Here is a 27278-nt window from a genome sequence, read left to right as displayed (position 1 = left end):
TTCCTGGTCCGTGGCGCCGCTTTGTTTTTCTGGGCGCAGCCTTCAGACGGCTGCGCCTAGCGAAGCAAGGGAGAAGGGCCAAGCGGCCCCTTTCTCCCCCTCCCTGCCGCCACAGGGTGTCCTTGGGGCTTGAAGCCCCAAGGACATCCCTTTTCAGGCTGCGGGGAAGCGGCGTTTTGCTGCTTCCCCGCAGCCTGAAAAGCGGCGGATCGGGGCCTCAGTGGCTGCCGGTGTAGCCACTGAAGCCCCAATACTCCGGGGAAAGGGGCGGGTCCAGACCGCCCCAAATGGGCGGTCTATAACCCGCCCCCAATACATTTTGTTTATATTATGTCTCAGGCAATGTCCTTGAAGACTTGTTCTTCCAGGCCTAGGCTTTCTGGCCTTCAACAGGAACCATTTTAAACCTTAGTTAACCATTGACACATCTGAACATTTTCAATACAATTTAGAAATATATTTTAACAGTTCTGTTCTAGGGCCCATCATCAACACTCTTCTCCAGCACCATATCTCAAATGAATGGATTTTCCTCTTACCTGCCTCCTTCACTGTCCATCTTTCACATCCATATGTGGTGATGGGGAACACAATGGTTTGGGCAATTCTGACTTTAGTGCTCAGTTGTATATCTTTGTTTTTCAGGATCCTGTCTAGTCCTTTCATAGCTGCCCTTCCCATGACTAGTTGTCTTCTTATTTGTCGACTACAGCACCCATTCTGATCAATGTTTGATTCTAGGAACAGGAAAGCTTTAACTATTTCGATTTCCTCTTTGTCTAGATTGAATTTCTGTAGATCTTCTGTAGTCATTATTTTTGTCTTATGTTCAGCAACAAGCCTGCCTTTGCACTTTCTTCCTGGACTTTTCTAAGTAATTGCTGTGATGTTTTCTGCTAGTAATATGGTGTCGTCTGCATATCTAAGATAGTTGATGTTTCTTCCTCCCTATCTTCCTCCTCCCTCATCTAAACCTGTTCTTATATTTTCAGCATACAAATTGAACAAATAGGGTGAAAGAATGCATCCTTGCCTGCCTCCTTTGCCAACTGGCAACCATTATGTTTCTCCGAATTCTGTTCTGATAGTATGCATTGGTTACAGAGCTCAAAAATCTTTCCATCTTCCAGCAGCTTGACTGCCTGCCAGTCCTTTTCTGGCACTATACAAATGATTCTTTATGACTTATAAAGCCCTATATGACCTTATCTCCCCCATGAACCTCCTCAGACCCAGATATCCACAGGAGGGGCCTGTATTTCACTTCTACCTTCACACAAACAAGTTAGTAGTAACACAAAATTGGGTCTTCTTGGTACCTCCATAGGCAGTGGCATCACTAGATAGGATGCCATCTGGTGCAGAGAGTGTCACCTGAGAAGGATGAGGGTTCACCCTTCCTCCTCCTTCATCACTGGGCTTCCTCCCCAGGGAAAAGGTCCGATGATGGAGCAAGCTGGGAAAGGTGATTGCCTCTCCCTCTCCTCCGTTGCTGGGCTTCCTCCTCAGGGAGAAAGCCAGACGATAGAGCAGTTGGGAAAGTTGAGTGTTCATCCCTCCTGCCCCAAAGAGAGAAGAACAACAAACTGGGTGTCAATCTGGTGCGGTCCATATCATCCGCACACCCCTAGTGACATCATTGTCTCTAGGGAGGCTAGAATGGCCATCTCCTTGCTGTTCTTCCATTGGCAGTCAAGAAATCAGAAGACTAGAAAGTTTATCACACGAAGGAGAGGGGGAATTTATCCCATGCATATCCCCCCCAAAATCTCGTAATTATGCAAAACAATTCGTTGCACAAAACCCACCATTAAAGTGGTCACAAAGAAGCATTAACACACATCTTTTTACTTTCAGTATTTCTGTGACAATGCATTTCTGATATCACTTTATTTGCGCAATTGCGTGTGATAATCATTTGTACAATTACTCGCCATTTTGCTTTCTTTGCAGGATGCTTTAAATCCACTTTAATATCTGTTTAATGCGGAAATTAGCCCCAGTATGAATGGGAAGGCCAGTTATGAAAGAACTAGACAAAATTCCTAAATAGTAAAGATATACAGATGAACACTAAAGTTAGAATCATCCAAGCATTGTATTCTCCCCACCACCGTGTAAGAATGCGAAAGCTGGACAGTGAAGTATAGTGGGCGGATAAGCGGGGGGGCTGGAGAAGAGTGCTGAGGATATCATGGATGGCCAGAAAGACAAACAAATGGGTCCTTGAACAGATCAAACCAAATTCTCCCTGGAAGCCAAGATAATCAAACTAAGGCGCATTACAGACCTCCCTCAAGCGGCCGTTCTCCTGCCGCCGCCATTAGCTGCGGCGGGAAGCCCCAGCGGCCAGACCGCAAGGCTTCCGGCCGCAGCGAAAAAGGAGCGCCAAAATGGCGCTCCTTTTTGGCTCCTGGAAGTGGCGCCGCGAGGCGCAAGGCACGCACTCGCGGTGTCACTTCTGCCACGCCACATCTGGACGCACAGCATCCATGACGTAAAAATGGCAGCGCCCATGTGGATGGGCGCTGCCATTTAGGACGCACTCCGCACGTGTTGGGAACAGGGCCGGTTAGGAAGGGGCAACCCTTCCTAACCCTAGCACGCCCCTTCCTAACCCTAGGACGTGCAGAGCGCGTCCTAAATGGCAGTCTGTAACCCACCCAAGGCTGTTGTACTTTGGCCACATCATGAGAAGGCATGAATCATTAGAGAAGGCAATGATGTTGGGAAAGGTAGATGGTAGAAGAAAGAGGAAGACTGTGTGCCAGATGGATAAACTCACTCAAGGAGGTCATGGTCTTGAGCCTACACGACCTGAAGAGAGAGGTAAAAGATAGTGGACCTCAGAGATGTCTCATTCACAGCGTTGCCATGAGTCAACATTGACTGGAAGGCGCCTGTGTATGTATTGTGTGCCTTCAAGTTGTTTCCAACTTATGGCAACCCTAAGGTGAAGTTATCATGGGGTTTTCGTGGCAAGATTTGTTCAGAGATTTGCCATTGCCTTCCCCTGAGGCAGTGTGACTTGCCTAAGGTCACCCAGTGGGTTTACATGGCTGAGCTGGGAAGCGAACCCTGGTTTCCAGAGCCATAGTCCCACACTCAAACCACTGCGCCATGCTGGCTAAACGCCTCTGCTACACAGTGTTTTCTGGACTGCCCGGCTATGAGGACTAGGAACTCTGCACATGTTCAGAGGGTGCCTAGCTTTCCTTTACAATTCTTTCATGCCTCAAATGTGGTTCTGAAAACAGTCTCATGGAGAAAGGTAATCCCCCATCCAAATAATGGTCAGATCCCAGAATGACCAGATATATCCTAACTGCAAAGGAGGACAAGGCACCACAAAATTTAGGGCATTCAAGAAAAAATGGAGGACATGACTAAATAAAACCTTAATAACACTCATGCCTCTCAGCCCTGCTCAGAACGGAGGATGCTTTGAAATCCCTCCTGGATAGAAGGCTGAAATGGAGGACATGTCTTGGAAAAGGAGGACTAGTCGGGTCACTTTGAGGACAACACACCATGCAATGTAGGACATTCAAGAAAAAATGGAGGACATGACCAAATAAAACCTAAAAGCATTTAATATAAATATAAGTTCATGCTTCTTTGGCCTGCTCAAAATGAAGGACATTTTGAATCTCTCTTGGACATAAGGCCCAAAAAGGAGGATATATCTGGTCACCCTGAGGGCAAAAGGCACCTCACAATGTAGGACACTCAAGAAAAATGGAGGGCATGACCAAATAAAACTAAAAACATTTAATATAAATATAAAATCATGCTTCTGAGTCCTGCTCAAAATGGATGACATTTTTAAATCCCTCCTGAATAAAAATTTAGTCTGAAATGTAGGACATTTAAGAAAAATGGAGGACCTTAAATGTCCTACATTTTGGGCTAGATGTTATCCTACAATTGTCCTACATTTTGGTCTAAACTTTGTCCTACATTTTGTCCCTGTTTATAGTAGGGAATTATGGCAACCCTACATGGAGGGCATGTCCTGAAAAAGGAGTAGTCTGGCCATCCTGAGGGCAAAATGTAGGACATTTGAGAAAAAATGGAGGGTATGTCCAAATAAAACCTAAAAGCATTTAATATAAATATAAATCCGTGCTTTTTCGTCCTGCTCAAAATGGAGGACATTTTGGAATCTCTGCTGGACAAAAAACTGAAATGGAGGACGTGTCCTGAAAAAGGAGGACTAGCCTGGCCACTTTGAGGGCGAAAGGCACCCACCAATGTAGGGCATTAAAAATGTAGGACACGACTTAACAATTGTGATATAAAGCCATTGCTTCTGAATCCTGCTCAAAATGGAGGACATTTTGGAATCCCTCCTGGACAGAAGGCTGAAATGGAGGAGGGTGTCCTGGAAAAGGAGGACGTGCCTAACCACCCTGAGGGCCGAAGGCACCTTAAAATGTAGGACATATAAATTTAAAAAAGGCTAGAGGAGGCCGAAATGGAGGACGCGTCCTGAAAAAGGAGGACGCGCCCTGGCCAACCGCCTCCTTTCTTCGCGCCAGTGTCGAGGGCGGCCGCTAGGTGTCGCCCGCGAGGGGCTGCGCGGGTTCCTCAGTCAATCATTATCAAGCTGCGGCTTCGGCGTAGAAGAAGGCAGAGAGAGAGAGACAGAGAGAGGCGGCAGAAGGGAGCGCAGGTTGAGAGAGGGAGAGCTGCCCTCTCATGTGAGAGAAGCGTGTATCTCTTATCTTGAGGGGAGCACTATTGGCCTTCCACAGCCCCCCCCCCCGTTCGGTGTATTGGGATCTCCCAGAGCGTGGGGCGGTGAATGCGTAGCGGAGCGTCCCATTTGAAGGTAGGGGGGTGTTTTTTTACACCTGCAGATGTGCGAGGGCTTGGGATGCAAATGGGGGGCACTGGTCACGTGGGCAGGAGGCGGTTATTTTTTCAGAGGGGAGGGGGAGGTTATAATAAGGGGCGTTATGCTGGGGAAAGGAAAGGGTTAAAAGCCTAGGAGGGAGGGAGGGAGGGGAGTGTCTATGGTGCTGCAGTTTTGGTTCTGGGTTCGAATTCCCCAGGGAGCAAGAGATGGGGCTCTGTCTCCTTCCTTCCTCAGTGCTGAGGTATGATGATAGTATGGAAGGGATGCCAAGATGCCTTAACCTGAGAGTCAGTGGGTTGTAGTACTTTGAGTGTTGGACTAGGACTCAAATCACTACTTGGCTCTGGGAACCCTATGGGTGACCTTGGGGGCAGGTCACACTCTCTCAGGGGAAGGCAAAGGCTCATCTGAATGAGTATGGAGACCAGGGTTCAAATCCCCATTCCGTTGTGGAAACCCATTGGGTAACCTTGGGGGCCAGTCACACTCTCTCAGCCTCCTCAGGGGGAAGCAAAGTCAAAAGCCCCTCTGAACAAACCTTGCCAAGAAAACCCCATGATTGGTTCACCTTAGGGCTGCCATAAGTCTCAGGGAACACACAACACAGCCACCCACACTGGTATATAATTGAGTGAGAGAGTGGCATTAGGATTCAGGCCTAGAGAAACATGGGGAGTGACCTTGGGAGAAAAGTCTGTGGGGCAGGATGTGGGTCCCAGTTTGGTGTCCTAGAGAGTTTGAGCGTTGCACTACAATTCTGGAGACCAAGATTCAGTTCCCCACTTAAAAACCCACCGGTGCCCCTGGGCAAGTCACACTCTCTCAGCCACAGAGGATGGCAATGGCAAACCCCCTCTGAAAAAACTTGCTAAGAAAACTCCCCACAATAACAGCTCTTGACAGTAAGAGCCACTTGACAGTGGAACACACTCCCTCCGAAAGTGGTGGAGCCTCCTTCCTTGGAGGTCTTTAAACAAGCTGGACGGCCATCTGTCAGGCAGTGCTTTGATTGTGAGTTCCTGCATGGCAGGAGGTTGGACTGGATGGCCCTTGCAGTCTCTTCCAACTCTATGATAGGTTCACATAAGGGTTGCCATAAATAAATAAATAAATAAATAAATAATGACTTGGAGGAACCCAACAGGCCCTTGGGTAGTATAGGGTAAGGTGACAGAAGGAGGAAGCCTGGGAGCCAGAATAACATCTGGCAAACCATGGGAAGCTCTTTGTGTCATGGCAAGGAATTAAAGTTTTTGTGTGAAGGACAGCTGGAGAAATGGAGTGCCGCATTGGGAGGTGAAAAGGCAGAACGTACTGTACTTTGTTTCTGAAACCCAGAAACAAAACTGAGGACTGGAGAGACCTGGGAGTCTCCTTCGTTGGAGGTCTTTAAACAGAGGCTAGATGGCCATCTGTCGGGGGTGCTTTGATTGTGTATTCCTGCATGGCAGAATGGGGTTGGACTGGGTGGCCCTTGTGGTCTCTTCCAACTATGATTGTATGATTATGTGGTTGGGAACACATTGATAAATCGATAGCTGTCAGATACTTCAAGAGTAGGACCAGCTGTTCTGGGTGTACATAGTATACTATAAACTAAAGGCTGATAATGAAACAACCTTCACAGTTATTCCTGTGACCCTAAATGGGTTTTAGTGTTGTAGAAATCCAATCTTCTGCATCACAATTTTATGCATGTCTACCCAAAAGTTGGGATAAGCTTCTTGGATGAAGACATACTGAAGCTCTAAACTGTGTGAAGTTTGAGATCCCATAGCATTCGACAACTCTCATAATCTGAAGCCCCAGAGTGCAGTTCTCTTAGTTTATGCATAAATCTGACGCTGATTCCTACATAAAACATTGATAGAATTGCAGCCTTGTGGATCCAGTTTCTTTTCACTGACACCTATTAATCTGTAGCTTTCTTTTTGATCCAGGACCCCAGAGGATTTAGTTTGTTCAAATGACCTGGCAGGACATTTCTTTTTATCAGCTAGCTTTCAAAGGTGGCTTGTTTTCTTAACCCAAATAATACTGCATTTTTTTCCAGAGGAAAGAGCAGTGAACCAGAATTTCAGATCGGCAGAGTGCTTTCACCTGGCATAAAGCTTGGCAGGCAAAGAAGCACTTCAAGATAAAGTGCAGATTTTTTTTCCTGGAAGTTGAGAAAAAATAAGAGTATTACTGATTAAGATAACCTGTTGTTGGCCAATTGTGTGGAGGGCTGTTTTATGCCTAAATAGGTCCTGATTCCTTTCTACTCCATCTTTTTAAATACAGGCTGTCTAGAACCAGTGTGTTAAACTGGGAATTAAACTTTACATTTATTTCTTTGTCCTGTGCATTGCTGAATACATCCCAGATTTATAAATCCCTGATTTGCTGCATGTTCTTCTGGAAGTTGAGGGGGAAAAAAGAGTATGCTAATATGTTGTGGCCAACTGTATGGAGGGCTGTTTATGCCTATATAGGTGCTGATTCTTTTCATCCCCATCTTTTTAAATAAAGGCTGTCTAGAACTGAAGTGTTAAACTGGGAATTAAACTTTATGCTTTTTGTTTTTGCTTATTGTTTTTTGTGGGTTTTTCGGGCTATATGGCCATGTTCTAGAAGTGTTTATTCCTGATGTTTCACCAGCATCTGTGGCTGGCATCTTCAGAGAATGCCTTTATGCTTATTTCTTTGCCATGTGCGTTGCTAAATACACCCCAGTTTTATAGGTCTGCTGCATGTTCTTTTTCTCTCTGTTGAAATTTTGGATGCAGTGGATTTCTTCCTCCCTCTGTCCTATTTCATTACTCTGGAAAAGGGTAGGAACACCTCACTGTAGCATCTTTTTGTCCTTGCAACTTGAAAAATGCACAGAGGAGTTCTTTTGCTGCATTATCTTTTGCTCTACAAATCTGTCTGAATCTTTACCTTTTGGAAGTGTAATGGATTCTCGTAATGGTGTGTGATTTACTTAGTGACTTTTGGCAGGCAGATTGTCGTAAGAACCACCAAAAGCACTCAAAATAATTGGTGCCCACCTACTTTGAGCTCTGGAAAGAATAGCTATGTAAGTCACTATACCTTACTTAGGAGTAATGCACTGGGAATGTCATAGTAGCTCTGCAAATATGTGCTTTGCTGCTGGCATTAATGCAATCTTTAGGATACTCTGTGTGTTGTATCTTCCTGTAAATTAACAGTTGAATGCAGTCTGTGGTGAAATGACAATATCATTTGGTAGCAAGGTATGACTTATAAGAATCTTTACATACTTCTATCCTTGCCCCATTTTGAATAGGTGATGGTGTTCTGAGGTTAACTGTGAAGAAGAGCTGCCTTGTATCCCATTTTGGGAGAAAGGCAGAATATAAATCCTATAAAATAAATACAGTAGACTCAAACTGACTTTCAATATTTCTGCAGGACAGTGGTGGAGAATGCAGACCTCAAACCCTTTTGAACTCCCACAGGATACTCCCAGACCCTCCCTCCCCCCAAAAAAACTCAATGCTGTGAAGTAGGCTAGTATTACCTCTAGGTCACAGAAGTAGGGAGGCTGAAGCTTAGATAGAATGACTGGACCTCCTGGTAGCTGGTTGGATACTTGAACTAGTGGTTTCCCTGTCATGTCCTCAGAGTTGTGATGTAACAACATTTCTCTCTCTCACACACACAATACAGATATGGATGGTTGTGACATTTGCTCATTTTAAGAAATGTTGGCACTAGTTTTAAATGCTAAGGATGCCTTCCTCCTTGTGTTCTAGGGCATTGGATCTCAAACTATCCAATTTCGAGGACTGGCCATTTCTTCCCTCCAATATTTGTTCCTGTTGGCAACAATTGTTTTTTTGTCTTTCCTCTCCAGGGACTGGGAGCTGATGGCTCATGGATGAGCAATGTGTCATGAACCACTGCTTTCAGTAGCACTGCTCTAGGATGGCTAGACTGGTGCAGAGACAGAAAACAGCTCATGTAGTCCTTATTAAATATTGCAAATAAACTTCTCTGGGCCTTTTTTGATTTGGTGCCCCGGTTGTGGAATGCCTTACCTTTAGGAGATGTAGACTTTGGCTTCATTTTGATACCGTTAAAACCTAGTCCTTTACGCAAGCTTCTGGGGACCAGGATTTGACTTGTTGGGTTGTATATTTTGGTCTTCTGTTTTACAGTGCTGAATTGTTTCTAGTTGTTTTAAATTATTTTTTATCAGTTGTACTGTACTGTGAGATCTCTAGTACTAGATTGAGATAGAAAGATTGTATAAATAAACTTTCTGCACAGAACCAAGAAATAAAGAGAAAATATGAGAGAGGAGAGAACTAAAGACTGTGGGTGCAATCACCTGGGATTAAGCCCCAAGTATGATTCCAACATCCATAGGATTATAGTGTTATTGATAGGAAACACAATGAGACAAAAGTACATTTGAAGCAATGCAATGAAGAACTATATAAGAGAAATGAAAGGAAGACAGATTCTTTCAAGAAAGAACCTTTTGATGATGAATTCACAATCTTATAATGTGAAGTGGAAGGTGCTCTTAAAGCACTGGGGAGACATAGGCGCTGTACATACCTCCCGACAGGGCGCCCCGTCACATGCAAGCGGTTGGCCGAGGGCGCACTGTCCATATTGGTCTCACCCCTAGCACGTGATGGGGGGGTTCAAAATGGCGGTGCCCTGTACACATGGGTGCCACCATTTTGATGCAAGTGCGCCATTGGCACATTGCAGCATCACAAAGGTGCCACAAGAAGAACCCGCTTTTTGCGGGTTCTTTTTGTTCCGCGATGGAGCTGCGTGGTTTGTCCGCTGCGGCTCCCTCGCGGAGCAAACCAGGGCGGTGGGAGACCGCCCTTTTTGGGCAGTCTGTATCCTGCCATAAATTACCAGGAACACATGACATACCAATAGAACCGTTTCAAGCAATGAAGACAGAACCCATCCAATTTCTAACAAAAATCTACTACAGATATGAGAAATGAAACGATGGCCCACAATGGACACTCTCAGTATGCGTTCCAGTCCCCGTGAAAGAGGATACCAATGAAGAAAGTAATCACTGGACCCATTGTACTGATCCCCTGTACAAACAAAGTTATGCTTAAGATTTTACAACAAAGATTTATCATAGAAGGAGTGAGAAATGCCAGTTTTCCAAGCTGGAAAAGGAAGAGGCACTAGATATCATGTTACAAACATACATTGATTCATGGAACACACCAAAGCCTTTCAGAAGAGAATATATTTTATAGATTATAGCAAAGCCTTTAATTGTGTAAATCATGAAAAACTATGGTTGACAAATAAATCCGTGTGCCATAACATTTGATTACCCTGATTTGTAATTTATACTCAGGACAGGAGATCACTGTCAGGACACAGTATGGAGAAAGAAATGGCTTCCATCTGCCAAGCAGATCAGACAAGGCTTCATTTTATTATCCTATCCGTTTAATTAATATGCAGATCCCGGCATATGTAAACCAGCACTCAGAGGAAGGATGTGTGAAAATTAGGGGAAGGAACATCAACAGTTTAAGATATGCAGATGACACCATATTGGTAGCAGAAAACAGCAAAGACTTGGAACAGTTACTGATTAAGGGTAAGAAAGAATGTGCAAAAGGAAGGTTACAGTTAAATATTAAGAAAACAAAGGTAATGATCAAAATTATGTACATAAGTGGATGATAAAGACATTGAAATAGTTTTCTGGCTCAGTCATAAATAAAAATGGAGACTGTAGTCAAGATATTTGGAAGAACCTCTATAAAGAAACTACATGTATTGTTCAAATATCAAAATCAGAATAATCCATGTCATAAGGTTTCTGCTTTCTATGAATGATTGTGAAAGCAGGACAATTAAATAATTAAGAAAGCTGACAGGAAGATAATCAGTTCATTTGAAATGTGCTTGGTGAGAGTTCTACAGATATCATGGACTGCCAAAAAGACAAACAAATAGGTCCAAAAGCAAATCAAGCATGCACTTTTCCTAGAAACTAAAAGGAATAAATATATGCTATTGTACTTTAGATATATCATGAGATGACATAAAAGGACAATATTGTAATGCTTGCTAAAATGGAAAGCAATAGAAAAATAACATAAACACATGATGGATGAATTGGCTCCATAAAGAAAGCTATGGCCCTGAACTTTCAAGACCTGAGTAGGCTGCAGATGACCAGGGATTGTGAAGGTCTCTCATTCATAGAGTTGTCATATGTTGAAGCAGATCTGAAGGCAAATAAAAACAATATGGAGAAGAAGAGTGCCTGTATGGTCATTAGACTTTTAAGTACTGTTGGTACGTGCCAATAATTTGTTATTGTTAGGACAATGGACACCCTTTGAATAGCTGTTTTAATTGATAAAATGGTATAAGTAATAGAGACAAACCCTTCTTTTCCTCATTCCTTAGTCTCCATATAGATAAAGCTCCTCGTGACTGATATTTGCCAAAACAGAGATGGAAAGTCCAATTAGGAATCTTTGTCATCTCATCTAGTTTGTCCCTGGTCTAGTTTGTCTCTTAAAAATGACTGTTTGAAGTACTGTAACTTTGGAAGGTAGGTCTTAAAAAACCCAACAACATCCTGTCTTTAGGTTTTTGAAGGAGGCCAATAATGCCTAAAGGATACTGACACATAACAGAGGTTTGTCTAACCTGTGTTTAGAAAACCTCTAATGAATAGATAAAACAACTCAGGTGGCTGTTTTGTCCAACTGCCCGTCAATTATTCTGTTTCTTTGTGATATTTAACCTGAATCCATCTTCCTGTAATTTAAGACCATTAACTCTTCCTGCAATAGCTAAGGAGACCAACTAGTTCTCAGTTGCTTAAAACATATGTTAACACATTTGAGATTGTTGTATTGCTTTACCCTTTTTATCATACATCTATTCTTCATTCCCCCACCTCAGCTCTGCATACTGCAACTGAAGATTAATACTGTTCAGATACTGCAGCTAAATTGTTTTCTTGTATGTGTTTCACAGATCATATAATACAGGTTTTATCAGTTGCACCGGCTTTGATTTTATCTCTGGATCTGCTTCAAGATGCTGATGCATACTGACCAAGCTCTGAATAGCTTAGGGGCAGTATACCTGGAAACCTGCCTCTGTCCATGAGAACCTTGTTAACTTATACACAATTATTTTTTCTCAGTTCCTGTTTTATGTACCACCACCAAAAGAAGCTGGGTTGGTGGGAAAGTGGAACAGGGTCTTTCCAATGGAACTTTGACTGTGGAATTACCTCCCAGAAGAGAAAGGCATTGTTGTACCCCTGCTCAGGTAGACTGTAAAAAAATTAGCCTTTCATATAGATTTTAGTCTGTTTTAATTTCAAATGGAAGGTTTTGATTTTGCCCTTTTAATTTTAAAATACTGTAGTGCTGTTTTCATTGCAGTTTATTGATGAATTTGGTTTTAATGGTTTGGTTTTGTATGCTGCTTGAAGGCTTCTTGTTGGGACCTGAAGGTGATTTATAAATATTCTGGGTTTTTGTAATTCCCCCTACCTCGAATCACACTTAGGTTTACTATACCTCTGTCTAAATTCTGCTGATATTGGTGGGTTTTACAGACAGTTTACTTATAGCATAATAAATAACTATTGAAATAACATTGAAACAAATACCATAATAATTATCAATTAATTAATTAACCAATAACATAATAAATAATTATTGAAAATGTGCAGCAGTTGTTTCTCTGTTGCACTGTTAGACCAGGTGTGATAACTCTGGGCCAGCTTTTTACCTTGGGGACACTCTGTGGGCCATAAAAGCTACTAGGTTTCCCCCCAAAACCACCAACCTAAAGTAAGGGGCCAGACGTCTATGCCTCCTTTTAAAATTTGGTATTATTTGATGTTTAAACAGTTCCAGAAGGATCTGTAACCTATTCAAAATGTGATCTGCCTCTTCTAGAGCCTTCTAAGAAGAGAAATTCATTCTTTTGGAGGCTAGAAAAAGGGCAGTTCAGAGCATCTAGAGTTGCTCAGGGGCGCAAAAAGGCTGCACTTTTCCCACTCCTTCAATAAACACTGGACTAAAAACAGCTGTTAGAAGAAACTCCTTAAATCAGTATAACTTATGTAAGGGTTGCCTTAAGAGGGCACCTTCATTCCAGCGGCATCACTAGGGGTGTGCGGGATGTGTGGAGTGCACCAGGTGACACCCTAAAAGGGGTGGTGGTGACACCACTGCTTCTTAAACACCTACCTTTTGGCAGAAACAGGCCATGGCATTCATCTGCTTCCCTTTAAAGTGCTTTAAGAGATGGTGGGAGTGGGGGGAAGGTCAGTGGTAGGAGAAAGGAGACGCCCCAGAATTATTTAGAATTAAAATGTCAAATTTCAAATATTTTATTTTTTAAAAAATATTTTTTTAAATTCTTTTAAAAATCACAGTTTAACTCAATTTTCACAATGTATAGGTAAACACATTTAGGTTGTTCATACGATATTGTAACTTGAAGGTATAATTTTAATTTTCCTAGTTGTTTATGTCACAGCTATTAGAATGACATTCAAAGGTATATATGGGAATTATGATTGACGAATAACATGAGTACAAAAAAACATTGCTAAGGATCTGTATGATGTGAAATGGGAGGAGATCAGTGTGTGTGTGGGGGTGACACCATGAGTTACCGCACTGAATGACACCAACTGTAAGGATGCCACTGCTTCATCCAATGGGTGTGCTCTAGTTGGATTTAGCTAATTGTATTCCAAGTTAGTACAGTCGGCCCTTCTTATACACGGATTTGTTATACACGGATTCAAGCATACACGGTTTGAAAATGTTAAAAAAAAGTATAAATTTCAAATATCAAACCTTGATTTTCCATTTTTTATAAGGGACACCATTTTGCTATGTCATTATATTTAATGGGAATTGAGCATCCACGGATTTTGTTGTACATGGGGGAACTTGGAACCAAACCCCAGCGTATAACAAGAGTCCGCTGTAATGGTGAAAAGCTTATATTTTTACTGGGAAGTGCAGTTTACCTCTTGCTAATCACTGCTGTTGTATGACAGATGAGGATGTGTGAAGCTTGAATGCCTTTGACGTTACAGATAATGAGACAACTTGCCTTCACTGGTTTGTATATTTTCCCTTGTATAAAAAGGAAAGAGAAAAGCAGCAAAATACCTAATTTGGCTGTGTTCTTTCCTTGATGTGCTTCGAATCTAGAGTAACAGAGTGTGAAGCCAATTCTAACTCATTTTTAAAAATAAATAAATTGAAAAATCCCCCTCCTCTTCCCTCAGCTGCGGTGTTATTATTTCAGAAACCCATATTTGAAATTCCAGACATTTTTCTATTATACACTTATTGGTTAGCATGAGGCAAGCCACTCTTTCTGATTCAAGCTCCTTGTCTGCAAGATGGGCATAATAATGTCCAAATGTACACAATAGTTGTATAGATTATAAGATAATATTTATAAAGTACTTTAATAGTCAATTGCATTTTTATGGTTAATATCTTTAATAAAAGTTATTAAAAGTATAAATGAAGGCTAAAGCATTAAGGATTTTGGAATATAAATTCTTCTTATTAATACAGTATTATCAGTGGTGATACGTTATGTCTTTGGAGTATCAGCAGTAATTTTTAAAGTTGTAATGGCATAGCTTATTCTGTTTATGAAGTACTGTGCTATGCTGGCACTAGCATAATACTGCAGATGAATTTGAATATTTCTTATTGCCTAGATAGGTCCTTCATACCTTGCAAATGCATTTGCAAATCTGTTTGCCAGCTTTCTAGTTTTATTACAGGCATCTTTGTAGTAGTTCTTGTGTGCTTTCAAGTTGTTTCCAACCTAAGACAAACCTATCATGGCATCTTAACCTTGTTCAAACTGTTCTCCCCCCCCCCTTTTTTTTTTTCCTTTGAGCTTTGGGACCACTTGTTTTTTCTGTTTAGCGTGTTTTCCTGCTGTATATCGTCATGGAGAACCTTGGCTGGGAAGCACATGGCTCTCCATTAATTGTTAGACATCAATTCCCATTAGCGCTAGCCAGCAATGCCTATATATAATGGGAGCTGAACTCCATCAACTGGAGAGTCAACAAATGGAGGATCACACATTGCGTACTTAAATGGAATAAATCCTGTCAGTTACTGCTAGTTAATAACCACAGGTTGAGTCTCCCTTATCCAGAATTATGAAATACTCCTAAAACCAATACTTTTGGCTGAGATAGTGACACCTTTGCTTTCTGATGGCTCAGTGTACATAAACTTTGTTTCATGCATAAACTTGTTTCTAATATTGTATAAAATTCCCGTTAGGCTATGTGTATCAGTTGTATAGGAAACATACTGGTAAATGAATTTTGTGTTTAGTCTTGGATTCCATTTCCAAGATATCTCATTATGTGTATATATATGCAAACAGATATTAAAAACAAACAAACAAACACCAAAACACTTCTGGTTACAAGGATTTTGGATAAGTGAAGCTCAACCTGTGCATGGAAATTATTCATAAATGGTAATTTATTCAGTGCATGGAGTGATTATGAGTGTGACTGATCTGTCAAAATTTGATTGCAATGACCTGGATTCACTTTACACTGCAGTGTGAATAAACCATGATCCACGTGCAGCCCTTAGCAGTTTTTTAAGCCTTGCAGGAGTCTTGTCCACTTTTTCTTATAAGAGGGAGGAAAGAAGTGCCTGAGAGTGAGGGAGCAAGGGACAAGCACCATTTATCATACTCACTCCATCATTGACATCCAGGTCCCAACTGATTTCTCTGTGAACTCTTTTGAAGAAAAAAAAAAAAAAGATTGCATGGCCCTGTTTTAAGCAATGTAAATGACAGGAATTTCATTAGAGTGGGAAGAGATCTTTTCAAGCTGAAGTTGTGTAAAAGCAATCCATTTTAAGAATAATTGTATAAATTTCCATGATAGTAAGAAATGAAGGCACACAGGTACATGTGCGTGCAGAATGAGTGTGTACTGTCCACCTAAATAATTTTGTAATGAAAGTATCAAATTCAGCAATTAAGAGCAAGTGACCTTTCAGCATAGTATTGCAGCTTTGTTCTAGTGTGAATCTCGGTAGTGTGAGTCAAATGGAGCACAATTTGATTTACAAGTGTAGATTTTTCTTTTTTCTTGAATTGGAGAAACTGCACCAAGCCGTGAGAGAAAGCTCCACTCCACCTTTACTAGTTCTGCTTTGGATTTATAAAATGCCTCCCAATATTTTGTTGAAACAGACTGACACTTGGGCCCAAATATCTTTTTGATATAGAAATTTATATTCTCCCTTTCCAGTGCCCACATACCACTCACAGCAGCTCATAGAAGCTTAAAACCATAGCACAGTATAAAACGATACCTTCAATAAAATGTGCAGTAAAACTACAGAAGCATAGAAAGACCATAAACAACATTTAAACAAAACAAATAAGCAGACAGAAGCCTGTGAGAATATAAATATCTTTGCCAACCACTGAAAGACAGCCAGAACAGGGGCCTACATGCATTTCATAGGCCAAGGTATTCCCCAGTATTAGTGCAGCCCTTGAAAAGAACTGCCTCATCACAATCAACTGTGCCTCCACTCCAGGAAGAACATAAGGATGGCTCAGATGTGTTAATGTTACTGGAAGTCAATACGACAACTGTCTCCAAGGCTTTCCCTCCTAAGTGGAGGGAGATAGCTACCTAGACACCAGAGCACCAGGAATTTTCAATTGTGCTGCTCCCTTGGAGGCTCTCACCTCCATCCCTTTCATGCACCTAGGGTTGCCATTCATCAGGACCTCCAAACCGGGACAAATGTAGGACAAAATTTTCAAATGTAGGACACATTTTTTTTGTGTCCTACATTTGAATAGGAGCCACCGAGGCTTTCCCTCTGGGCCTGGGCACCGCCCTCGGCGGGGGCGGAGCCCAAGCAAGGAGGGACTCCTCCCCTTCAGGGAGGCTTTCCCTCTGGGCCTGGGCTCCGTCCTTGGCGGGGGCGGGGCCCAAGCGGGGAGGGACTCCTCCCCTTCAGGGAGGCTTTCTCTCTGGGCCTGGGCTCCGCCCTTGGCGGGGGCGGGGCCCAAGCGGGACGGACTCCTCCCCTTCAGGGAGGCTTTCTCTCTGGGCCTGGGCTCCGCCCTTGGCGGGGGCGGGGCCCAAGCGGGACGGACTCCTCCCCTTCAGGGAGGCTTTCTCTCTGGGCCTGGGCTCCGCCCTTGGCGGGGGCGGGGCCCAAGCGGGACAGACTCTTCCCCTTCAGGGAGGCTTTCCCTCTCAGCTTGGGCCCCGCCCTCGGTGGGGGTGGAGCCCAAACAGGGAGGGACTCCTCCCCTTCAGGGAGGCTTTCCCTGCAGGCCTTGGCCCAAGCTGCAAGGGAAAGCCTCCCTTAGCTTGCCATATCTCATCTGGGGGTGGGGGCAATCCCGGGGGCGGGGCCAAACCGGGGCGGGACCGTGTGGACCCGCCCCAAACCGGGAAAGTCCCGCCCCCAGGCGGGATATGGCAAGCCTACATGCACCTATGCCTAAAAATTAAAAGTATCAAGTTACCCCTAAGGAATGACCACCTTTTTTTGTAATGAAGGTGTGGTTGCGTTACATATCAGAAGCAATATTGAGTGTGGGAATGATATACCTGTTTTGGTGTGACATACAATATATTTTAGTTACTATGACCTCATTCTCACTTCAAAATAAATCGTTTTTTGAGTCTAATCGATGAAGCTATTTAGTGCCGAATAGACGTTCACAGTATTCGAGCTGTGATCAAAACTATCCATTTCAATTTAATCCACTTCATGTTCACATTCAGCAATTGATCGATTCAACTTGGAGTCGCCTCACAGGGGTGACTGTGCCACATGAACCAAATCAAATAGACAGTGTGTTCACACTTGTGCTGAATTGATTCATTTCAAAAGAAGCAGTAAATCCCACGGGCCCAGAAAAACAAATTTAAATAGTTTTAGCGCTGTGCCCCTCCCTCGCCAAATCACGCCAGAAGTTTTGTGCAAGTGCAAACAAGGGCTATTTAAACCAATTCAGATTGGTTTGAAACCGATTTATTATGTAGTGGGAATGAGGCCTTTAAGAAGTTAAAAGTCTTTGAGGGCCTTTTCAGGAATTTTTCAATTTTTCAGTATTTGTGGAACAATCCATACTCTGGAACAATCCATGAAGGGTGAGTGAACAGCATATATATTCTCAAGGATTAGGAAAAGAGGAATGGTGGAGCAGATCAGTGAAAAATGTAATTGCGCAGGTCCTTAGGTAAAACCTTTATTAGGGCAGTCTTCCTTAATGCACTTTCCAGATATGTTGGTCCAAGGGTTTGAACCAGCTAGCAACTGGGTTGTGAGGTATATATGCATTTGGAAGGTACCTGTTATGGAGAAGGCAACCTAAAACCCCAAAGAGGACTTTTCAGAGTGTTACACTTGTGTAGAAAAGAGGGAGAACAGAAAGAATGTGGCAACACGGTGTAAGACTAACTTGCTTTTATTTTATATATTAAAATATACAATATTAATCCACTTTTTCAGATGCAGTATAACTGAAGTGATATTAAAGTTTCAAATAATAGTGTTAGCTAAAGTATTATGTGGCATTTTCTCTGTGCATCCTGAGTTTTATAATGGTCATGTTGAGAATTGACAGTCCATAGTAAGGACTGACATGCTGACAAATTGGTAATATAACGTGTTAAGATTGTCACTATCCAACTTTTAAAGGATGAGATATTTCTGAGCTGACAAACATCTATTGTAAAACAGACGGGGGGGGGGGGGGAAGGGGTGGACAGAGGCCGCCCCTTTATTCCCCACATGGTTTTTGTGGCAACCGACAAGGCTCCTTTTTCTGCTGCTGCCAAGGCGCCATTAGCACCCTGGAGCGGCACAGTGATGTCCATTGTGCTCCATGCCATTTGGACGTGGCGCACAATGCATGTTGTCATTGCACACACTGTCTGAAGGCGCACACACCAAAATGGTGCCAGGAGAGCCTGGTAGGGCTCAGGAGCGTGGGGACGCTCCTCTCTCCTGAGCCCTTAAATCAGCCCCAGGACGGCGCTTTTTGCTCGTCTGTATCGGGCCGTAGTCTTTTCTGCTAATGGTTCAGTTTCTGTCCATGCATCACCTGGCTGTTGCCTAGCTCATTCAAACTCCATGCCTTCCTTGTTCAGCACCCTGGCTTTTTACCACAGTAGCCACTGGCACTTAATTGCTCACAGAGATATAAGGTGCAGCTCTGTATTTTTCTGTGAAAATGTTGTCCTTAGTTTTCTGGGCTGTTGTACCGCAGTCAGTCATGTTAGATTGGCTAAGTTAGGAGATGAATTTCTAGTTATTCTTCTAAGGAGACAAACATTGATAAACCCTAATGCTCAGAGGAAAATAGACAAATAAATGAATGCAGTGCTAAACTTGTTTCTGTTTCATGAAATGTCTTGATTCTCAAACAGCCACAGTAGTCAAGACAAATTGTGATAAGTTGTCTGTGTTCACATACTCGACTACTTGTACTGAATTCATATTTTCCTCAACTTGAAATGGAACTGATAGTAGTGGTGAGTGGGTGAATAAAACTGAAGGTACTACAGTTACTTGTTTTTATAGACCTTCAAATCAAGTTCAACTGACAGTAACCCAATCCTAGCGTTTTCATGGCCGGTTTTATTCAGAGGAATTTTGCCACTGTTTTCCTCTAAGACTGAGAGAGAGAAAGATTTTTTATCTGAACTATTCACTAGCTAGATTAGTATATAGCCTGTGTGTGTGTGTATGTGTGTGTGTATATTATATATATATATCTGGACTCGTCCCTGCAGTTGACATCTCAAGTAGATGCAACGACCAGAAGTGCTTGCTATCAACTTCGGTTGATATGCCAACTGCGACTCTACCTGGGCCAAAGGGACCTTGAAACAGTGGTACACGCCCTGGTAACCTCTCGTCTAGATTTCTGTAATGCGCTCTACATGGAGCTACCCTTGTACTAAGTCCGGAAGCTTCAGTTAGTTCAAAATATGCAGCCAGATTGGTCACCGGTGCATCTAGCTTTGACCATACAACACCTATCTTAAAAGATCTTCATTGGCTTCCCATTTGCTTCCGGGCACAGTACAAGGTGTTGGTTATCACCTATAAAGCCCTACATGGCTGGGCCTGAGTTACTTGAGGGACTGCATCTCCCCATACGATCCGCCCCGTATCGTTTTTAGTAGTCTGTAACCCCGCTTCGATCCACTGGGAGAGGCGGGGAAACACAAATAATAATAATAATAATTATTATTATTATATTAAAGCCGTTAGTAAACATAAATTATCCTACAATTACTCAGAGTACTGGAAAAATTTCCAGGTTGTTTGTTTGTTTGTTTGCTTTTGGAAAATGGATATCATTGCTCACAAGCTCACATACCTTCTATGTAAAGCAGCAGCACTGGTCAATAAGTCACTTTATTGAAGAGAGACAAGCAACAGCTGGGAAGAGATGAAGAGGGGGCAGAAGTGATGGGTATATGGGGAGGGGGAGAAGGAGAGGAATGGGGTGGTAGCAGAAATAATGAGGAGCCACAGTGGTGCTTCTCTTCCCAACTGAAGCAGCAGGAATGCTTGGGTCACCACTGCAGCTCTCTCCAAATAGATCTTCTTCCTTCCTTCCTTCCTTCCTTCCTTCCTGTATTTTCAGAGATGTAAAGTGCTCTCAGTTTTTCATGAATGTGTTCCAGGAGTGGAACTTGAAACTTCACAATAATTAATATACGCAGAAAAGGCACTGTGGGTGTTTTGTATCTGCCTTCAGTTGGACAGGTGTTGGAAAATGGCTTTAACCATAGGGATGTGAAGCTGCCTTTGATAGAATAAAGCCACCTTCATCCACTTCTCACTGGGAAGTGGGGAGATGATATGTGTGAGCAAAGTGTTTTGAACAGAAGCCATGGCTGTTCAAACTTAAGGTACTGTTCGCTCATTATTGCAGTTGTGTTATAACTTGCTAGTGATGAAAAGAATTGTCAGACTTGCTGCCTCTTCTGAAATGTTGTGAACTTCAAGGTAGGCTTGCTGCTTGAAGTGTTGCAATAGCAAAGTCTCCTGTGGCTTGAATTTTACAGTGCCACAGATGTGTTGCTGTGTGGGGATGACAAGGGCAAAGAGGTCTTCCACTGAAACAGTTTGCCCTTATGCGACAAGCCTTTGCCTCAGCTTCTGTGCAGAGAGCTTTCATGTGCTCCTGTCACAAGGAGAGTGCAATATTCCAGAGTCAGAAGGGTGCCTTTTAAACTCTTATTTCAAGAGAGAATTTGAAGCATTGCTTTTCTTGTTTCTAGAATGCTTTGGTCACAGTGAGCTCAGGTAGGCCTGTGGAAAAGGATGCTCATAGCAGTAAGCGTTGGTGGCTCATTGCCTTGAAATTAGAGTTGTCAATTAATTAGGTTTTAGTTGATTAATCAGCTACCTCTTAGGATGAATCAATTAACTGAATTACCATATTATAGAGATATCAATAGAGACCTTTTGAAATGCTGGATAAATTGTTATAACTTGCAGTGTACTAACCAAAACCTATCATTTGAAGTTAGAAGAAAGGTTGTTTCTAGTCATTTATTTTATTCATTGGCTTTTACAGTAATGCATCACTAGCTTCTAGATAATGAGATGTGTGCCCTTATTTTTAACTTTGGTGGATCAAAATTTGCCCTGTGATTTAAAATGTATGCCTTCCAGTTAAACAAATATTTAATGGGTTGATTTACTGTCTTGCATACTTACTTGGCTTGCTTGCACACACTGGTCTGAAAAGGAGATTTTTGGAGAAGAGCATACATGAGCCACACTCACAATGGACTGACCTTGGAGCATTTGATATGGAGTAAAAATGGCCTGAGATGGGCTTTGGTCTGATGTGAGCATGCCTGGTGACAGTCTTCCTGCTTTTGGCTCTATGAGCAACTGATATCAGGTGAGGCACAGTTTGGGGCTGCCCTGCCTTGGTAGCTGGGGAGGAGAAATTGGCTCTGATCCTAGCAGGTTGACTCCAACATTTGGTACATAAGGTCATTTACCTGAGTATCAAATGTTTGAGAGTTGGTCTGTTGGAAGCATGGCTGCATCCATTCTCACCAAGTCAAGGAATAAAAGATTTGGTGATCGTTTACAGTCCCAATATGGGACTAGACTTCAAGCTTCCAAATAAGGAACATCCCATACAAATTGGGACATCTGGGAATCCTAAATTCAGCTGTTCTTGTGCTGGTTGGGGATAATGGAGTTATAGCCAAACACATCTAGCAGATTGAGGGAGACCAATTCATGTTGAAGAAATTACATGGTTATGTTCAGATCTTCTGGGTAGTAAGTGTCAGTCACCATTGCATTTCAGAAAGATATGCTGAGCCCAAATGTTTTGTTTTTATTCTTGGTTGTATGTTAAGTGAGGTAGTGTATGAGATGACCTTGTGTCAAAATTAGATCCTTTTAGATTGATCAAGGTGACTTCTCTGCTGTTGTGGGTGCATCATCTTCTTTTGTTTGGTCTTGCCTGTTTCAAGAGTGACTTCTGTTGGTAATTCTGACTTCCATGTGTCCTCGTCTGAAAAAGCATTTTGATTTAAGTTTTGTGTATTTCTTTTTAAATAGGGACCCTTATTACTAAGTTGTTTTAGTTAATGCCTAGTTGTTGTTGTGTTTCACTAATATAGTCAAAGGGCGGATTTTTGTCTCTGTTGCATTTGTATTTAGAGCTGCCAGGCAGGAAAACAGTATTAGGGAATGACAACTGTATTTTCTTATTTTCAGTGTTTTTTGCTGAAATTTGAGAGCTGAAATTTGTTGTCTAATAATTATTAATTTTTAAAGATTCTGTATTATAATTTTAATTTTTTCTAGTGAAATATTTGATGTCCAATATAATCTTGATTCTGGTAGCTTATTCTTTTTTGGTCTCTACCTGCCATCTAGCCTTTTAGCTTTGGGCACTCTCACTTTTTTTGCATGACATTTGTTTTTAGTAGAGGGATTCCCTTTGTCTGGCAGTTCCTATAGCCATCTTTGCAGTAGTTAATGTATTTATGACCAGATGTTTTTGGTGAAAGGATTTTCTTTTATTATCGATAAAATTCAACCATTTATGTCAATACAGTCAGCCCTTGTTATACACACATTTTTTATACACAGATTTAAGGATACATGGTTTGAAAATGTTCAAAAAAAGTAAAAATTTCAAATATCAAACCTTGGTTTTCCATTTTTTATAAGGAACACCATTTTGCTATGCCATTATATTTAATGAGACTTGAGCATACATGGATTTTGTTATACACGGGGGATCTTGGAACCAAACCCCAATGTATAACAAGGGTCCACTGTATGTTCTAGATAACATCTTGTAATTGTGTATTTCAGCCAAATCATCTTGTTGTCTTAATAGTGTTTACAAAAAATGTGGACAGAGTGAAATTGGCTAAATAGTTTTTTTAAGACTCTTGTTGCTCGTTATGCTAATTACCTGATTTCCTTATATAAGAAACTACAAATGTGGAAGTACTGAAAAATTAGCAGCTGTTCCATTTTGGACTATAACCTTGAAAGTTGTAATATTTCCACCAGAAACAGGATCTCTGCAGTGTTTAATATCATTTTTTTCCAAATGTTGAACATCAAATTTTCCCATTTAGGTGAAACATAGACCATTACAGGAGAGACATTGCTAGAAACATTTCCTTTTCTCCATTGAACCCAGGTTTGTAATGTTGTGCAGTTTAGCTCTATTATGCTTCCCTGTTTTCAGATGAGTATATGTAGAAGAATTGTGTGTATTTCACATATCAGTCACATAGATTTTTTTGGGAATGTGTTACTGGTAATGACGAACTGTGAGTTGTGTGCCTTCATGGTGGCCCTAAGGTGAACCTATCATGAGGTTTTCTTGGCATGATTTGTTCAGAGGAGGTTTACCATTGCCTTTTCTTGAGGATGAGAGGCTTGCCCAAGGACAACAGTGGGTTTCATGACCAAGCAGGAATTGAACCCTGGTCTCCAGAGTCATAATCTAATGCTCAAACTTCTATGCCATTCTGGCTTTCTAATGAGTATGAGCTAGTTCAGGATAAACACAAAGAGGTTCTGCTGATCACAATACTTAATTTTCTTCCACTAAACTCTTCCAGCTGCCTTGATTTTTCATTTGACCGACTGTTTTGGTTATAAATGTGGGAACAGTGTAGGATTTTGTAATATTGTGTGTTAAAATGGGTTCTCACTGAAAAACTGTAATAATCTGAAATAATGGTGTGTTAATGAGCTACTTTTCTTTCCCCATTTCCCCAAAGCTGTTGACCTATGTATCAATATATATTTGTTGTTTGTTGTCATTTGTCCTTGGGTTGACTTCGTCTCATGGTGACCCCTATGTATGAGTCATCGCCAAGATTCCCTGTCCTCCACTGCTCTGCTCAGGTCTTGCAAAATCAGGCTCGTGACCTACCTGATAGTCTATCCATCCGGCATGCGGTCTTCCTCTCTTTTTACTACAGTGGGCCCTCTCCTTACACGGGGGATGCGTTCTGGATCCTCCCACGTAAGGGAAAATCTGCCTATGCTCGAGCCCCATAGGAAATAGGAGCCCCATATCCATTGTTAATCTCCCTGCATGGCTTCTGCGTAAGCTGGAAGCCGCTTAAAATACATCCACTTGTGGCACGGGCGCACTGTACTTTCTATCTTTCCTAGCATTATTGTCTTTTCTAATGAGTCATGCCTTTTCATGAGTAGGCCAAGTTACGACAGTCTCAATTTGATCATCTTGGTTTCCAGGGAGAGTTCAGGCATGATCTGTTCAAGGATAATAATAATAATAATAATAATAATAATAATAGGTTTTATTTATATACCGCCCAATCACTGGGAATCCGAGCGGTTTACAATAGAGGGGATAACAGACAGTTCCCTGCCCACAGGCTTACAATCTAAAAGACACGACACAAAAGGAGAAGGGAATGGTGAGGGAGGGAGGGAATCAGGTCCAGCATTCTTCTCTCCCTCTGAGGCCTGGACCAAGGCAGATGGACCGGAGGGAGGGCTCTTCTTCTTCAGGCTAGCCCCTGATGGAACTGGGCCAGCCTACTCTCTCCCTCAGAGGCCGAAAGATGACAGTTAGGGAAGGAGGAGCCTCTTTCTTCAGGCCAGCCCTTGATGGTACTAGGCCAGCCTTCTCTCTTCCTCAGAGGCCGAAAGATGACAGTTAGGGAGGGATGTTTGTTTGTCATTTGTTTGTCTTCTTGCACGTGTGTGTGTTTGCCAAATGGGATCAAGGGGGAGAAGGCAGAGGGCTTCAGTGGGGAGAGACTCTGCATCCAAAGCCCAGGCTTGGAAAATCGGATCAAGGGGGAGAAGGCAGTGGGCTTCAGTGGGGAGAGACTCTGCATCCAAAGCCCAGGCTTGGGAAATTGGATCAAGGGCATGTACTGCAAAGCCCATCTCCTGCTCAGGCAGAGGCAAAAAAAGAAAAAAAGAAAAAATAATACAGTGGGCCCTTGTTATACGTTGGGGTTTGGTTCCAAGATCCCCCGTGGATAACAAAATCCGTGTATGCTCAAGTCCTAGTAAATATCATGACATAGCAAAATGGTGTCCCTTATAAAAAATGGAAAATCAAGGTTTTATATTTGAAATTTATACTTTTTTTGCACATTTTCAAAACCGTGTGTGCTTGAATCCGTGTATAAAAAATCCATGTATAAGAAGGGCCGACTGTAGTTCAAAATGGTGTTCAATGGCTCTCCTCACACATTGGTCTATGAATGTGGAGCAGAGGGGAGGTTGCAGGGGGAGTAATGTGTTTACTGCATTTGGAGCTCAGTGTAGCGTGATCGCCTTACCCTGCTTCCCAATCCACCGGGGGAAAGGCTGTGCGAACGGAAGAAAATGGCACCAGCGATGCAGAAAGAGAACAGAGAGGGTGACACCCCCAGGCCAGGCCCTTGAGCGCTGCTCCTCCCATCTCCAGGTTCCCGAATCAGACACCCTTTCGTTCCCATTCATTTGCCCCAAATCAGACTCCGGAGGCACAGGAAAATTAGCTAAAAATCCACTATTTTTTAAAACTGGGTTATTGACCTAAAATTCGGATTTTTCAGAATAATTTGATTCAGATTCAAATCCCAATGGGAACGATATCGGAGCAATGCGTGTCGAATGCGTGCTCTAATGGAAATGATGCACCCATGATTCGCGTCCTGATCTGCGTTATAGGCCAATGGGAATGGGGCCTATAAAACACATGCTGATTTTCTTCCTTGCTGTGCTCTATTAACCATCATATGTTTATAATGTGGCCCCTAGTGCCCTTTCCTTTCCTGATTCCTGCTCGCACTCTTGGGCTTTCTTTCTCCATGTATGATTGGAATATGAATGCAGAAGTTTGAGCAGAAGTTTGCTTGTGTGCTATTAATGCTGTGGTCCTATAGTTGCTGCAGTCTTTTTGTCTCCTTTTTTGGGTGTGTGTGTGTGTGTGTAGGTGTATATTGAACATTTCCAGTCTGTTGGCCACTGTTTTGTTTTCCATACTTGTTGGTTTATTTTCGTTAGCATTAAAGTTGATACTGTCTCTGTGGACTTTAGCACTTCAATTGGAATATCATCTTTTCCTGGTGATTTTTCCAGTTTCTCTTATTGCAGCTTCTACCTCATTTTCAAAGATCTGGTGCAAATTGTTTATAAGTATTTGCCATCATAAAATAACCTGATGTTGGATATGGGAAACAATCTTAAATTGTGAAAAATAATGCTTGTAATTTTGCAGTTGGTTCCTGATAACTGCTTCATATATAAATGAGTCCTGAAATAATGATTTTTGAAAGATTAATGTAGCCATTTATTTTCAGTGCCGAAAGCCCTGATAGCTTGGACTATTAGGCTCATGCCGAGATGGAAGGCTTCTTTTGCTGGGGATATGACCTATTTTCTAATGACTGTGTCATTGTGCCCTTGCAGGTTCTACCTCTTAAATCTAAAATAATGTATGTTATTATACTGTCCTGCGTCCTGCTGTGCTCCCTTTATGTCTCATATCTTGTTGTTATATACCCCTCTGGTATTCCCATAGGCTTCTGGCTACTCTTTGTGGAGTCCAGCACTAACCTCGCTCATTGATGTTACTGCCTTTTTTGCACATATTAAATAAAAATGAATTCAAGTCGTCATGGTTTTAAAAAGCAAACCAGAAAACTTCAGGGAGTGTCAAAAGGCAGCCTAGAAATCAGTCTGTAAATCTGATTCTTACAAATTAGAATTTCTCTCCTCTGGTACCATTTCTCTTACTCTCATGGATCCTAGGTTTTGTACTCTAGTCCTCACAGTGCCCTCCAGGCTCATAACTCTTATCTTTGTCTTTATTGGTGTCA

The 27278-nt window shown here is 42.2% G+C and overlaps 1 protein-coding gene across 4 annotated transcripts in view; it reads left to right on the top strand.

The window, feature by feature from the left end:
• Positions 1-4658: 4658 nt before the first annotated feature.
• SEMA4G (semaphorin 4G) overlaps positions 4659-27278 on the top strand; it is a 154073-nt gene continuing 131453 nt past the window's right edge. For 2 of the 4 annotated variants that reach the window (XM_089509743.1, XM_089509742.1), the window contains exon 1: positions 4968-5102. The gene's annotated coding sequence lies outside the window, so the exon portion shown is untranslated. Of the gene's footprint in view, positions 4835-4966; positions 5103-27278 lie in introns of those variants that run through there. The other 2 variants (XM_089509740.1, XM_089509746.1) reach the window with 2 other exon arrangements.

This window comes from Sceloporus occidentalis, unplaced genomic scaffold, assembly GCF_023333645.1.
Source record: "Sceloporus occidentalis isolate IW3139 unplaced genomic scaffold, rSceOcc1.0.p SCAF_2, whole genome shotgun sequence".
Lineage (NCBI taxonomy): Eukaryota > Metazoa > Chordata > Lepidosauria > Squamata > Phrynosomatidae > Sceloporus > Sceloporus occidentalis.
Note: the sequence above shows the minus strand (reverse complement) of the source record. Positions and strands in the feature narration are given on the sequence as shown.